The following is a 17,958-nucleotide window of genomic DNA, read 5'->3' as shown; positions in this document are numbered from 1 at the left end:
TAAATCACATTAAATTAAATTCTTTTCCACTATATAATTTTAATTTCATAATCCCTAAATAAATACGGACATTAAAAAGTAAAATAAAGAATGCAATAGATAGCTCATTCGGAACATTTGAAACAGAGACTTTGAAATGAGGATATGCGGAAAATGATGGAGAAGCTTTCATTTAATTTAGGAATTGCTCTCTCTCTCTCTCTCCCTCCCTCCCTCCCTCCCTCCCTCCTCTCTCTCTCTCTCTCTCTCTCCCTCCCTCCCTCCCTCTCTCTATATATATATCTACTCCTAAAAATATTTTAAAAGTCTAGAAAAAGTATAAAAATTATATTAAAACATTTTCTATTAGTTTCAACATGAAGGTATTTTCATGCAAAATGTTCCTCATTGTATCAACTTTTTACTATGTAACCTAAACACCAATCAATATAGAATATATATTTTCAATCCCCGTGTGACTATATATTTATATATATTTACTTCTTAAAATTTAATTTTGATTATTCTTAACTTGGAAATATTTTAATGTAAATGCTCTTCCTTGGAAGATCCTCATTTTCACAATAAAATTGCAACGCTTATGTATATCTACTTTTAAAATTATTTAAAAAGTCTGAAAAAAGAACTAAAATGATAACAAAACAATATTTCTATTAGTTTCAACTTGAAAGAATTTTCATGAAAAAAATTTCTCCCCGTATGAGCTTTTTAATATGTAACTTAAACATAAAAAAAATAAACTATATATCTTCATTTATTTTCATATATATTACACTTTTTGTTATTTTCAACTTGAAAATAGTTTAATATAAATAAATGTTCTTTCCCGTGAGATCTATATTATCACAATCAAATTAAAATAGTTTACTCTTAAAATTATATAAAAGTATGGAAAAGGTACTAAAATTTTATTATAACATTTCTATTAGTTTTAATTTAAAGTATTTTCATGTAAAATGTTCCTCATGTAGTAGGAGTTTTTTTACTATATAATTAATAAGTATAGACTAAATATGTTTATTCTTCTCTAATTCCCCGTGGGAGCACTATATTCACAATCAAATTATAGTGTTTATATATATCTACTCCTAAATTTATTAAAAAGTTTGGCAAAAGTACAAAATTAATTAAACCATATTTTCTATTAATTCCAACTTCAAAGTATTTTCATGTAAAAATTTCCTACCCGTATGAGCTATTTAATATGTAATTTAAACATAAATAAATAAAATGTATATATGTTCATTTATTTCAATTCCCGTTAAAATTTCATATTTTTATATACATTTAACTTTAAACTTATGAAAAAAAATTAAAATTATATCAAAGTATATTGTTTGTTATTTTCAAATTGAAAATATTTTAATATAAATGTTCTTCCGCGTGGAATCTCTATTTTCACAATCAAATTAAAATGGTTTAAATCTACTTTTAAAATTAATTAAAAGTTTGGGAATATTACTAAAATTATATTCAAATATTTTCTATAAGTTTCAACTTGAAAGTATTTTCATGCAAAATGTCTCTCATGTAGGAGCTTTTTACTATATAATTAATAAATATAGAGTAAATATGTTTATTTTTCTCTAATTCCTCGTGAGAGCCCTATAATCACAATCAAATTATAATGCTTATGTTTTTTTGGTAAATTTTTTATACTGCTTATGTATATCTACTCTTAAATTATTTAAAAAACGTATGAAAAATTACTAAAATTATATTAAAACATTTTATATTATTTTTAACTTGATAGTATTTTCATGCAAAATATTCTTAATGTAGGAGCTTTTTACTATATAATTAATAAATATAGACTAAATATGTTCATTCTACTCTAATTCCCCGTGAGAGCCATATATTCACAATCAAATTATAATGCTTTTGTATACCTACCCTTAAATTATTTTAAAAGGAATGAAAAATTACTAAAATTATATTAAAATATTTTATATTATTTTTAACTTGATAGTATTTTCATGCAAAATGTTCTTCATGTAGGAGTTTTTTACTATATAATTAATACATATAGACTAAATATGTTCATTCTACTCTAATTCCCCGTGAGAGACATATATTCACAATCAAATTATAATGTTTTTGTATACCTACTCTTAAATTATTTTAAAAGGAATGAAAAATTACTAAAATTATATTAAAACATTCTCTATTAATTTAATCTTGAAAGTATTTTCATGCAAATTGTTCCTCATGTAGAAGTTTTTTGCTATATTATTAATAAATATATACTAAATATGTTTATCCTTCTCTAATTCCCTGTGAGAATTATTACCACTTTTGGAAACTTGGGAATGGTTCACTTGATAATTGTAATTTTAGTTAAGGGTAAGCATGTAATAGCACACTTAATTTATTTTAATTTCAAATTTTTTAATCACTAATATGACTTACATTAATTACTAATTCAAATTTCAATCCCACTAACAAATTATCGGCCAATCATAATTTTTTTGAAAAAAAATTTAAAATTCCACCTTCATCATACCCAATCAGTAATAACAACAATTCATCTTTTCTACATGCTTTTTAAAATCTCGAAACATGCTCTCTCATTTTCATAACTGATGTTTAATTTTTTATTGGTCATTTCAAAATAAAAATTATTGGTGAAAATAGACATGTTGTTCAATTTGACCAATTATAGGAAATCTCTAATCTAATACATTTAATATCATAGTAAAACACGGCTATCATAATCAAACTGGTTTAACAACTCATGATATTTGAATTGAACAATTACAATAGATCTACTCTCTCTTAATCAATTATTGATTTAAATAAATGAGGTCTCCAATGCCACATTTTTTTTTTGGTACATTCCATAAAGAAAAAGACAACTAAGGCCTCACAGAGGAGACTCCCAAGGCATCAGCCAAAACCAAAAACCTCAAACCCTCCAAGGGTTGCTCTATAACCACTAAAGGCATATCCTGCTCCGCTCCAATGCCACGTTTCTTTGACTCCCATTACTTTCTTTTATTTCATTGAGAATTGAGATACATGTAATCCTTCCACTTCTCTCCATCTTATTCATTTGTCCAACACTATATAAGTTGTTGTTGGCAATGATATTTCCACACATTGAGGATTACAAAATGAACTCCCTCTCATGCCGCACATATAAGCTGTTGTTGGCAATGGTTTTCTTTTAAGGCTTCTTTTATATTGTATTTAGATACCCTTCAACATAATCAAATTAAAATTAATCAATATAGTAACAGTACAAATAAATTCTCCCGTGCGCTGAACTCCAACCATTTTCTAAAGCTACTTTCTTCCTGTAGTTTTTGCTTGAATTATCTTCAAATAAGAACTTCTTCCTTAAAAAAATTACATTTTCCTTGGCTTCTTCATAACTCCACCGCAAAACTAATTTTTTGGATCCAGTGTCTCGTCATGCTTCATGACTTATAAATCATGGTTCTTTATAACAACCATTCAGATTTGGATTAAGAATTTCCATATATTTACAAAGCTTTCTACCCGAAGGTTTTTATAAAGCTAACTTGATGTCAACTAACTACTGTGAATGTAGATTTCACAATGAGAAAAAATAACTTCTTTATAGCAAAGCTTATGAAAAAAAAACTTCTTTATAGCAAAAAGTCAGTGTTCCCACGGATCCGGTTCAACTTCAGATTCTCCACCCATGTTGATATGAATTTAAGGCAAACCACAACTCAAAATATAGACCATAGCTCTTAATTCTTCCAAGGACTTCAAGCTAAGCAAAATCCTAGTTCCCTGCAAAGAAATTGTAGAAGAGAAATGAAGAGGCAAAATCATAGTTTTCTCTTCATCTCACAATTGTGAATCCCAATTATCTTAATTGTTCCCACCATCTTGGATCCTCCAATAGATTGCACTTCAGGCAAATGCTAAGAATAACAACCTGACAACAGATGATCCTTTCCCTAGTGGCTTCTAGCCTCATATCAAATTGCAAGTAAAAAAATCATAAATAGATGAGACAAAGAAATTAATTAAAGCATATATCTTAGGTATGCATCAAACCAAGATCCATGTATTTCAAGCAAAAACATACACACAAAAAAGCAAATAGATAGAACTTTAGAAACGAATATAAGAGAAATCATAAGCATAACACACAAAAAAAGGGTCTAGGGTACACGACAGTTAAAAAAAAAATTCAAAAGGGAAAGCTAGAGAAGCCTCATTCCGCCATCACCATCTCCGACTGTGCCTTTAAGAAATCCGGCCACAAATCCCCACAAAAAATAGGATTTAATCAACGAAAATGAGATGAAAACAAATAGTTAAGAGAACGCATACGAAAAAGAAGAATTAAATCCCAGGATAAAAAAAAGCAGAACCCGTTTAGTTGCTTAGATATTAAGAGAAGTTCGGTTAGATACCACAACCTAAATCAAATTTGTTAGACGACATGTAAAGAGGAGTTCCAGATCCAGCACAATTGTAAATTCCTCCCCCTTATAACTTGTTATCTTCTCTGGTACCTTCAATCTGTCAAACACAGAAGAAGAAATAATCCCAAAACGATCCTTTGTAGTGAACAACAAAAAGAAAAAGGATTGAGAAATTACTCACTCAATCCCTATCTGGCGAAGGATCCACCGGAACTGCTCAACAACGTAGGTGCTGAGAAGGAGAGGAAAATTGAGAAAGGGATTCGTGTGAATTGAGATGTAAAATTGTTGAGTTATTTATAGGAGAAATATGTGATAGTATCCAAAAATTGAATTCAAAAAATTAAATAAGTATTGGGAATATTGAGAATTAATGACTCTGAAGTATTTTTCCTAAGCTACTTGTGGATTGGACTCTCAAAAAATTTAAACTCTTGATATCTTTTTTTTTTAATTGGTCAGAATGGGAGGTTGTAGTTTTGCATTAGTTTTTAAACAATTGGAAAAAAGAAGATAGAAAGGTTGTCAAAGATAATCACATAAAAAGAAAAAAGAAAAATCTGCAAGGTATTAAAGAGGATTTAAAGAGCACCAAAAGAGGTTAAATCTAATTGGCTATTAATGAGTTGTATTGGCATAATCTATGTGGGAGGTTCATGTTTAATAATTTGGATAACAATAACACAAGACGGGAAGTTGTGTTCTTTGGAATTGTGCTTGGCATTTGGCAATGTTCTTTAGTAACTTGGATAACAATAACATTGTCTTCATTGAATACATTATCGAGTTCCTATTTCAAAAAAAAATTCTAATTGGTTATTGATGTGGTGGAAGTAGTTTGTAGGAACAAAGTTTGAATTATAGTAATTAATGTTAGATATATTATAGATTAAAAAAAATCAAAAATAAAATAAATTAGATGTGCTATTACATGCTTACCCTTAAATGAAATTGCAATTTTCAAGTGTGCCATTTCCAAGTTTCCAAAAGTAATAATAACATTTTCTTTTTGATTTATTTAATTCTTGGAAAAATGGTTGAAAGGTCCCTCAATGCTTGCCAAGTGTCAATTCTTTCCTTCTTATAGTTTCTCTTTTATATTGTATTTAGATTTAGATTACTTATGGAATAATCATTCAAAATATTATTCTTTTTCGTATATTTTTTTTAAAACTATCCTTTAGCTAAAAACGGATTTTGGCTTTTGTTATATGGTTTTTAATATTCATTTTTCTTATACGTATATTGCATTAATTCATTAGTATTCTTATTTCAAAAAAAAATACTTTTGTTATACGGATATTTTTTTTATGTTGTTCAAACCGTTTTTCACTCCAATTATAAAAGTTACATTTCTGAAATAAATATTCAAATTTGCTTCGTTCAAAATAAATAAATAAATCAATATTCAAATTCAAATGTATTAATTTTTGACAACCTATAAATTCAAATTTTGAATTTTATATTTGCAGCATTAATCTCCTTCCTTTTTCCACCTGCAAAAGTCATTAACCCAAATTGTGATTCATCTATCTAAAGTCTCTTATGTTATTCTTCACCTGCATCATTCCTTGGATTAACCAGCCTCCAATAACTTTGAAATAACTTCTGTTATGATGTCTGGCAAAATCGACGATCTCGCAACAATCGATGCCTCTAAGGAGAACTGAATTATTGTTGCAAAAGTGAATCGTTTATGACTAAGTCCGAACTTATATGGTTCGAAGCTGCCCTTTTCGATGGACATGGTTCTCATGGATGACAAGGTATGCCAATTTTTTTCTTAATCACCAACTTTGAATTTCGTGTTTTTACTGTTAGACCATCTCTGATCTTCTCAATTTATTTAATTTCAGGGTTGTAAGATTCACGCTTCAGTTCGGAAGACTCTTATTTAGCGATTCAAGTCTTTGCATGAGTGAAGGACGCGTATATCATATTTCATTCTTTGGTGTTGGTGAGAGCGGTCATGATTTCCGCCTAACCTCTCATCCATTCAAGATCAACTTTGATATACATACTTCTGTACGATTGGTTCCTAACAAGGCTATCAACTTAAGCCATTTTGCAACCTTTGAGTTTTTAAAATATAGTTCTTAATTTTCCTTAGATGTGCGTTGTTTTTTTGAGCAGATGTCATTGGAATTCTAACTGGAGCAAGTGGTGAACAAGAGTTTGAGAAAGATGGTGCGAAGCAGAAAATGATAACTATTGAACTTGACCAAGATGGGTACACTCAATGTTCTTTACTTATTCAAAAAATTTCCCCTAATTTTATGTGTAATTAAATTTATAATTTCCAAATTGGGCTACCAGGGTTCGGGTTGAATGTGTTTTTTTTGGAAAATATGTTGCTGAAGTCGTTGGTCATCTTGCATCTGGTGATGCAACAATTGTTGTCGTTGTTGTGCAGTGTGACAAGATAAAGCCTTTTAAAGATATTTATAAATTTTACCGTGTCAGCTAATTAAAAGTGCAAACAAGAATTTGGTTTTTTAAAAATGAAGAAAAAAAAAAGATTTTTGAAATCAATCTAAACAATTAAATAGGTTTTGACTTAAAAGTTAAAACCTATTTCGTATTTATGAAAAAAAAGTATTATTTTTAATGAATATCAGATAAAGAATGTTCAAACATTTTTCAAAAAAATTCCAAGTTTACCATGTATTATGAGCTTAAATCAATCAACCATAATTAATATTCCATTTTTTTTCTTTATTTAAAGTTAAATTATGCAAGATCTAAACAATTAATTAGGTTTTGAATCGAATTTTAAAACCTAATTCGTACTTATGAAAAAAAAATATTAGATAAGGAATATTCAAACAGTTTTTGTAAAAATTTCAAGTTTAAGTAATCAAATGGTTTCACCTATTATGGGTTTAAATCAATCAACCATAATTAATCTGTCGTTTTTTTTTCTTTATTTAAAGATAAATTATGCAAGATCTGCATAATTAATTAGGTTTTGACTCAAATTTTAAAACCTAATTCGTACTTATGGAAAAAAAATTAATGCTTTAATGAATTACAACTAAGGAAAATTCAAGCAGTTTTTAAAAAAATTGAAAGTTTAAGTCATCAAATGTTTGTATCTATTATGAGCTTTTATCAATCAACCTAATTAATATTCTAATTTTTCCTTTATTTAAATATAAATTACGCAAGATCTGTATCATTAATTATGTTTTCAAAAAAAAAATCGAAACCCTAATTCGTATTCATGGAAAATTTATTTCTTAATGAATTACAGCTAAGGAATATTCAAACAGTTTTTTAAAAAATTAGAGTATAAATTTACGTAGTCAAATTTTTGCATCTATTATGGGATTAAATCAATCAACCATAAATAATCTTCTTTTTTTAATTATTTAAAGTTAAATTAAAAAAGATCTGATAGACTTTTGGTCGACCGATTTACAGTGCTACCTTTAATTTGCTTTTCACCAAATTAGGAAAAGTCATGTTTTTCCAATCCAAATTTGGGGTAGAAATCCACGTTTTTGTGGTATATGAGGAAATGTATATTCGAATAAAATCTAAACAATTAATTATGTTTTGACTCAAAATTTAAAACCTAATTCGTATTTATGGGAAACAAATATTTTCTTAATGAATTTCAGATAAGGAATATTCAAACCGTTTTTAAAAAATTTCAAGTTTAAGTAATCAAATGGTTCCATCTATTATGAACTTAAATCAATCAACCATAATTAATCTTCTGTTTTTTTCTTTATTTAAAGATAAATTATGCAAGATTTGTTCTAATTGGGATCAACCTGTATACAATGTTACCTTTAATTTTCTTTACAACAAATTATGAAAAGTCAAGTTTTTATAATCTTATTTTTGTGAAGGAACCCACGTTTTTTTGGTATATGAGAAAAAGTATATTCGAATAAAATCTTAATAATTAATTAAGGTTTGACTAAAATTTTAAAACCTAATTCGTATTTATGAATAAAAATAAATTTTTAAATGAATATCAGAGAAGGATTATTCAATCAGTTTTTTTAAAAAAATTTAATTTTAAGTAATCAAATGGTTGCATCTATTATGGAATTAAATCAATCAACCATACATAAATTTCCTTTTTTTTAATTATTCAAAGATAAATTATACAAGATATGATCTACTATTGATCAACCAGTATTCAGTGTTACCTTTAATTTTCTTTACAACAAATTATGAAAAGTCATTTTTCCAATCCTATTTTTGGGAGGAAATCCACGTTTTAATGGTAAAAATATGATTAATATTCGAATAAAATCTAAATAATAATTGTGAAGAGTTTATTTTATAATCAAAATAAGTTGGAACAACATAAATTTCGTAGATTAGGACTCCTAATATTGATATATTCACATTACCTTATTTATTTATCATTATTTCTCCTACAGACGGTCTATATTTCTTTTCCTCTGACCTATTTGTTACTTTGTAGTTTCTATAAGATTTATTTAACATTTTTAAATTATACAAATTTTATATTTGTATTGGTTACTGATTATTACTCTTATATAAATTTTTTCCTTTATAGGTTCTATAGCTCAAATATGCTTGATTGACAACAAGATCGGTTATTAAGTTTTTATCATTAATCATGGACTACAACTTCTAATAAGGGTTCATGTTGTTGTCATTGTTATGTTTATCTTATTTCAATTTCAATGTAATGCATTCCTTAAAAACTTGGTTCTTATTAATATTCAAATGTTGATATTGTGAGGTCTATACAACCTCATCAAATTAATATATTTATTGTGGTTCATTCATCTACATGTTTGTAACATATGTTCGGTTCCATATCTGTTCTATTTACTAAAAAGAGTCAAAACATATTTCTACTTATTCATCTTTACAATAAATTTAATCGCCGTGCAACGCACGGGTAAAGAACACTAGTATATTAGAAAAGAAGAACTTCCATAGTGACGTGTCAGCACCAGATTAATTCTTAGTGACGTGTCAGCACTAGATTAATTCTCATAAAAATTATTCCACGTGTCAATTTGTTAGAGGATATAATTTTCAATTGATATATGTTTTAATTTTATATATTCTAGCCTAATTAATTGATATTATTTTAGAAGATATAATTTTCAATTAATATATGTTTTAATTTTATATATTCTAAAATAATTGATTGATATTATTTTAAAAGATAAGATTTGGTCTTTTAATTTATTTTAAACTTATTTTTAGAATATATTGATTAATCTTTATTGAATTTTCGAATTTTTTATTAATTCGGGATTTTATGAATTTTTATTGTGATTTGCTAGATTTTGTTAGTTTTTATCTATCTTTATTTAATACAATTTTTAATATTAGATTTGATTGGGATTTAGGTTGTTTATTTCTTAATTTTATTTTAATTTATCTTATTATTTATTTTAAATCCAGAAAATACTTTATTTTATTTTAGATTCACTTTTAGAGTATATTAATTAAATTTTCTTAAATTTTTGGATTTTTAATTAATTCAGGATTTTATGAGTTTTTATTGTGATTTGCTAGACTTGGTAGTTTTTATCTATCTTTATTTAGTACCTTTTTAAATTTTAGATTTGATTAGAATTTAGGTTGTTATTTCTTAATTTTATCTTATTATTTATTTAATTTTACTTCCAGGAAATATTTTATTTTACATTTATTTATTGAGTATAATAATTAAATTTTATTGAATTTTTGGATTTTTAATTAATGCAGGATTTTATGAGTTATTATTGTGATTTGCTAGATTTTGATAGTTTTTATCTATCATTATTTATTATTTATTTAATTTTAATTTCATGAAATATTTTATTTTATTTTTGAGTTACATTTAGAGTATAAATGAATTTTTATGGTATTTTTATTGAATTTTCATATTTTTATTTAATTCAGGATTTTATAAGTTTTTTATTGTGATTTGCTAGATTTTGATAGTTTTTATCTATCTTTATTTAGTACCTTTTTAAAGTTTAGATTTGATTAGGATTTAGGTTGTTTATTTCTTGATTTTATCTTAATTTATCTTATTATTTATTTAATGCTAATTCTAAGAAAATGGAGTTGATTTGGTGCTGAGGGTCCACAAAGCTACCATGGACACGCAGAGATCTGATAGCTGCTATTTCTACCTCTGCTACATGTCGTGATCAGGACAGAGGTATGTCGTAAGATGATGTTACGTGAAGAAGAGTTTATCATGTTCTGATTGATGGTTTGTGCCATTTCAGTTTATCCTTTGTTCGTAATTCAATCCTGGATTCTTAAATTTCACATATTTTGTGTGTTTTGATCCAAATTTTACAAATTTTTGCATAGACCCTTTAACGAATCATTGTTGAAGACATAATGTTTTGATTCTGATGTAAAGTTTTTTCTATTGTTCTTCTTCCGCTTTTGTATTTTTTAAAACCAGATTTTAGTATAGTTTGTAGAAATCCATGCGTGTGAAGCCATTCTAAACCAGATTTTGGTATAATTTATAGAAATTTACGAAACTTAGGATAGCCTGAATTTATATTCATTTCTCAAATTTTGCACGTTTTTATTCATCATGTTTGAGCTGTGTGTATAAGCATACTATTTGCACTGTATGTGAATGATGCACAACTTACTAATTTTTTTTAATGATGCACAGGTCAGTCAAATTGATGAAAGCATATGAAGAGCTCACATTTAATCTTCATGAGTATGTTTAGCCCATTCTTAAGGTTGGTTCATGTTTTCCTCAAACTCATTAGTTTTGCATATACTCATGTTTCAGTATGCCAATTGAGTGACTTATCTTACTTTGCTCTATATATTTCCTTAAGTTCAATTTAAATTGATAGTTAGTATAAGTTTATTGGTGAAGTAACCACAATTATTTTGGGTGGGAGAATTATTTTGTTTTTTTCTCACATATATAGATAATTTGTTGGGGAGCGCACATATGGGGCAATACACCATTTTTTGTTTCTCTTGACTGAAATGTTCCTTTGGTTTTTTGTTTCACAAGGGTTCCACCCCAAGATTCACAAATACACTAAATACAATTTTTTCACCACAGTCCTTTCAAATTGGTGAAGGAGGGTATTTTGTTCTTCAAGACTTCATTTTGGGTTTCTGTTTCAATCTCCTTCATGAATTGATTTTGTTCTTCAACTAATTGTAAGATGTCATATGCTTCAAGGATTCCTGCTTTTCTCTTCTTAATCAAAAGCAAAAGGATTGAGGAAAAGAAAATCTTCTAGGGTGCAGAATATTCATTAATTGGAAAAAAAAAATAACACGTGTCATTCTCAGATTAATTCTCATAAAAAAATACATTTTAAAATTTTAGATTTGATTAGGATTTATGTTGTTTATTTCTTGATTTTATCTTAATTTATTTTTGATTTATTTTTAGAGTAAAAAAATACATTTTTAAATTTTAGATTTGATTAGGATTTAGGTGGTTTATTTCTTGATTTTATCTTAATTTATTTATTATTTATTTTTAGAGTATTAATTAATATATCCCAAACTTTTTTTTAAAAAGAGTGAGTTTGAAAGCTATAGCTTAAGTTAATTTGTTAATATATTCCCAAATAATAATAATAATAATAATAATAATAATAATAATAATAATAATAATAATAATAATAATAATGATAACATGTGTGTGCGGATATCGACCGGTTGGGTACTATAGTGCCCATACCCGCACCCATACCCTCTATTTTTTGCGGGTAATTATCTATACTCAACCTCATACCCATTTAGCGGTTTTTTACCCTACCCATAGTGTGTATTTTTTGCGGGTACCCTATGATTTTGAGACCCATTGTCATCCATAGATTTAGATTTTGGCAAAGATGGATAACTTCCTGTAATGACATTGAATTGTCTAAAGGTAGAGAGCTTCGAGTTGCTACCCACATGAGTATGGAGACGGGTACATGTAATTTTTAAAAACGCGGGTATGGAGATGGTACTATCGTACCTGCCCATTGTCATCCCTACTTAGTTGGAATAAACACAATAATAATGTTATACTTTATGATATATCTTACACAATCATGATTTGTGCTACTATCACATTAATTTTTTTTAAGATTAATATGTTGATAATTCCTTATATCTATGATTTGTGTTATCGTCTTCATATTTACGAAGAATGTGAAACGAGTTCCTCTTGGTCTCAATCGGGCTTAGAAGAGAAGTCTTTATGTCAACTTTACTCATCAATTCTGACTTTTCTATTTCATTCGTTGCTTAATATATTTTTAATAATCAAAGTATTAATTAATGTATCAAATACAATAGACATATTTCCTGTGCAACGCGCGGGTAAAAAACACTAGTAAGAAATAAAACTGTGATAAATATTTTTATAATGAATATTAAAAAAAAAATGAAAAATTCCAGTATATTCTTTTGAGGACGTAAATCATTGTTTTTGTTAAAAAGAAAATTAAATAATTTCCCTTTTTTATTATTACTGGAAAAAAATTATATTGCTATAATTTCCAATTGGTTATATATTGCAGAATGTATGATTACATGTAAAAGTATTTTTTTTTACCGTGAGGGGCCTAGCCCCAGAAACAAACAAACGAATGAAAAATAAAACAGAAATGAAGTTATCATAAGATGTTGGGTAAACTCATAGTTGAACATTTCTGAAGGATACATAAAAATAATAGACTGGGCGAGATCCCAAGGTCCCTCGCTCAGGGAACCTGACCTTAGGCAGGAAACGCGCCATAACATTGGGCCACCCTTCGCGAGGCCCAACTGACACATTTGGACAAGATAAATGCGCCAAAGCCCAACTCCACTTCTATAAATAGGGGGAAATACCAATTGTAAGGGACTCTTAGCTCATTTGAGAAATAATAACATTGAAATTCAGTTATATTTTCTTTCTCTAAGCGGTTAGAGTTTCTCTCTCTAAGCATCCACACTATTTTCACTACACCAAAAAAGGGCTTTTACAGCGCTTAATTTCGCCCTTTTACAGCGGTTTTGAGCGGGTTTAAACCGCTGTAGATCTCGCCGCTGTAAAAGACTTTATAGCGGTTAAAACCGCTGTAAAAGAATCCTTATTTACAGCGGTTTAGTCTAATAACCGTTGTAAGTGAACATCTTTAACAGCGGTTTTATAATTACAACCGCCGTAATTCGTCTCTCTATTACAGCGGTTTATTGTGGAACCGCTATAAAAAGGCTTTTTCTTTTATTCCTTTATACCATCAGCTACCATGCTAGTTCAGCCATAAAATCAACAATTTCTAAAGCATATCAACCACGTCCTTAACTTCACCTATCTCTAAATCATAAAATTACAAACTATTTTGTATTTTATTGTAAAGTACAGAATTGTAAAGTACAAAAAAAAGAAATATGGAATACAGAAAAGTAACTAACCCATAAGCAAGCAAGGTCAACTTAAATATCCATACCTTAAGCACTGCAACACCCCCAGAAATCTTGGCTAATCTTTCTTGTAATTTTTCCTTGGCATAATCTGAAGTGACCTAATCTGTTTATCAAATTCATCACAATATTGAGAAAATTAATACACCTTCCCCCAACTTAAGATGAATTACCTTCATATTGAACAACTCCAGCAGGAATTCAAAAAAAAGCCATCTTCACTGTTCTGTCCTTCCATCTCACAGAAATATACCTATATAATTAATGTTAAACTTGTTAAAAACGCATTTGGCAAATCAACAAGATGAATGTGACTAGTTCTAAAACAAAAGCACAAACACACACACACACACACACACACACAAACATGGAGGGTTATACTCAAAAGAGAGAACTTATTTCTTACCTTGCCTTATTGACAACCTTGCTTGCTGCACTTTTTTAACCGAGTTTTCACCGGAAGCTGGATTGAGTCTCTGATCTGCAAACCACAAAATTCCCTCAGCAAGAACTACAAATACACAGCTTGCCTTTCACAGTGAGTATTAAAATTGCAAGACTGCCCTTTCAAGCTTGGCCATTTCACTAACAATTTGATTCTGAATTGGTTATTGTGAATGTGACAATTACAAAAGAAACAAAAAACTCCTGATAAACAACTTCAATCTGATTCTAAAAAGAACAGCTTCGAGCAACCTTTGCAGATCATAGAAAAATGTAAAAATTCGATCGTAAAACATCTACAATTTGGCTCTGTAATTAGCCAGTAGCCAATATATATAAATACTCATACTTCATCTTTCAGTTAGCTTCTAAACACATTTAAGCCCAGAATGAATCAAGGGCAAAGAAAGATTTGGAGACAACTTTTTATGTCCAAATATCTCACATGTTCCTCTCTTTGACCGCTACTCATAGCACAACAATCCAATCTAAAATGAACTTCTGGTTTATGCCTGCAAATGAAGATTACATCAAGTGACCACAGCTGACTGCAGCATTAGTCTCGTTAGCTGCTTATAAGCTGTTCCTCTTCTTCATCCATACACAAGTCACCAACATCATCAAATGATTCTCGATCTTCAAGAAAGCATCCACCCTTAAGATAGGATCATTGACATGAATATGGCTAACAGAATAAGAAAAACTTGCAGTATAAACATAAGATAGGATCATTGACATGAATATGGCTAACAGAATAAGAAAAACTTGCAGTATAAACATAAAAAATAAGCAGGGAAGAATCACAGTGTAAAATTCCTCCAATTTAAGGGTTGTTTGTTATAACTTTTTGAACTAAAAAGTGATATGACAAAGTATAAACTATTTACCAGAGGGGAACGGAAAAAGTTTGGATCACTTGCCCGAATGATTAGTCAGAACCAATGAGCTATGGATGGAGTTTTTAGCAAAACTGCAAAAACACCAACGCGTCACACCTAATTATAGAAATCTTGAGATTGTGTCTTCAATGTGAAAGGAACTACAGAAACCCTATCACAACAATTGAAAAGATGAACAAACCTATCACTCTGAAGAGTGACCCTTACACGAGAGCTTCTGAAACATTAATGGAGAAACATTCAGTAATTAGCATCCAGATAAGAGAACACCAGGTTAACTAGTTAGAGGGTTGAGGGTTAGTCTATGAATAAGAGTGAGTTAGAGAGCATTAATCATCTTCAGGGATCATTTGGGTTGGGACTTAGGGAGAGTGGCCGAGACTCTCGAATTTCACAGCAATCTTGTACATTTCTATTGTGAATAATATCAGGGTTCTTGTTCTACTACTTCCCTGCTTCTAACTAACCTAACCGAGGGGATTCAGTTACCTATCACTCTTTCACAAAATTAAAGGAATAAAATAACTCTAGAATTGACAATAGAACAACATTGTGATTTCCATTAAAAGACAATAAGGAAGAACAAGTACAGCCCCCCACTAGAGCATAACCCGGCTACCACAAGTAAACACCATACTATACTTTCAAACAAGATTATATAACAACCGATGCAGCTAATATATTGATAATCAAATAGGAGACAAGATGATTGATTTCCATTCAAAAACCAAGACCAAAGAGCAAACACATACCTATCTGTTCACCATTTAACATATTGGCAACCCTCTTAGCAACTCTTTTATCGGTAAATTCGACCCATCTACTCAATCACACAGAAAAACACAATGATCAAACTCAAAACTACTTTAGCCAACAATTTCAATCAGATATCAATCCAATTCCAATAACAACCTTCCAAATAAATTCTAACAGGCTTAAATCAGAAACAAAGTAAACAAACAAACCTAACCTTCCACCACCGTGAGGGGCCAATGTGCAGGGGAGGAGGATGAAGAGGCGAGGCCTTCTTGCAAGGATGCGTTTGGAAGGCGTGGAGGAGAAATTGGAGTTGCTGGCCTTCCTCAGCGTTAACAGATCGAGGATGGAGAACCACTGACCTCAGTTTTGCGGCCAATAACCTTGAGCCAAAGTGTTGGACGATGAAAAACAAGAGCGGCAGCGGCGCACTAGGGACGGTGGCTGCACGATGGGGTGTAGGGGTTGAGAGAAGGAGCACAGCGGTTGAGAGAGACTGAGGTAGCACCATCGAGATAGAACGAAACTGATAAGGGTTTACGGGATTTGGGTAAAGTTATTGGGTTCTGCAATTTTACGAAATCAATTGATAAATATTAACAAATCGAATCAATATCATAAATCTTATCTGAGTCCAGTGGAAAGTGGTTTTGAAATAGCCTAAGGTATCCGGGTTTGAATCTCATATGAAACAAATTTAAAATCCAAGATTTATTTTTTACTTATCTTTTAAAGCGCTTACTTAAACAAACCGCTGTTAAAGCCTATCAACCGCTCCGTGTTTTTGTTTTTACAGCGGTTGAGACCTGAACCGCTCTTAATAGGGAACAATTTTACAGCGGTTTATTTAAGAAACCGCTGTAATAGCCCATCATCCGCTCCGTGTTTGTGTTTTTACCGCGGCTGCCACCTGAACCGCTGTAAAAGGGGCGCTGTAAAAGCCCTTTTCTGGTGTAGTGTTTCCTCACGCTTTGGGTACTATCTTCCCTCTCTAAGTTCTAGCACGGAACATTTGGCGCCGTCTGTGGGGAACGGTAGATTTCTACTTCTGGACTACGTGGATCATGATTCGGTTGAGTAAAGCTCGTTTTATGTGCGATTTCTCTCCAGTTCTTCTTGATGGATCGTGATTTGGTTCCCGCGCGATTCGCAATTTGATTTCGAGAAGTTCAAGTTTCTGTGAAAATTGGTGCGATTCAGAGGCTTGTGGTTGAATTCTCGGTTCGTCAACAGAGCCTGGTGGAGCCATCTCGCCGACGAAGTGGCAAGGAACCAGAGCGAAGTTACATTTCTTCCCCACGCACCGCGAGGTTGGATAGACATCGCCGTGCAGAAGCACGTCGGGCGTTAAGTGGCAACTTGAAGATGCAAAATGAATGTTTACAGGAGCAGTTGAGGTACTATCACCTCCGGCAGTGGAATCAAGAGGAGGAGGAAGCTGTAGCTATGGCCAGAACCAAGCCTTTCTCGGCGAAGTACGAGAGGTGACTGTACCGGACGGCATGACGAACCTCGTGTCGGAGGCGTACGACGGACAAACCAGTCCAAAGGATCATCTGTCTCGCTTTGATGCGAAGATGGCGAAGTACGCGGTTTTTGATGCGGTCAAGGGCAGGATGTTTCTAGCCACGTTCAAAGGCACAACAATGGCGTGGTTCACGACTCTACCTCCAGGATCCATAGCTAAATTCCGCGATTTCTCATCAAAATTCCTTGACCATTTCTCTGCGAGGACGATCGAGGATCTGTTTGATATTCGGCAAAAGGAACGTGAAACCTTGAAGCAATATGTGACACGATACAGTGCCATATCTGCGAGGTTCGAGGAATTGCAGCCACGCGTATGCGTGTGCGCTTTCTAAGGCGGTCTGTCCCGGGGAGAGTTTTATTGCGAGCTGAGTAGGGAGCTGGCATGCTCAATGGTGGAAGTCCGTGCCCGAGCGCAGGACTACATCTTAAAAGAGGAAATTGAAGCGCACAAGAGGAAGGGCGAGCGAGCGGCGAAGGTGTCGCTGGCAAGGAAAAGGATACAAGACAAGGAAGCAAGTCGCAAGCAGAGG

The sequence above is a fragment of the Lotus japonicus genome, chromosome 4 (assembly GCF_012489685.1).
Source record: "Lotus japonicus ecotype B-129 chromosome 4, LjGifu_v1.2".
NCBI classification, from domain to species: Eukaryota; Viridiplantae; Streptophyta; class Magnoliopsida; order Fabales; family Fabaceae; genus Lotus; species Lotus japonicus.
This window is presented reverse-complemented; position numbering follows the sequence as displayed.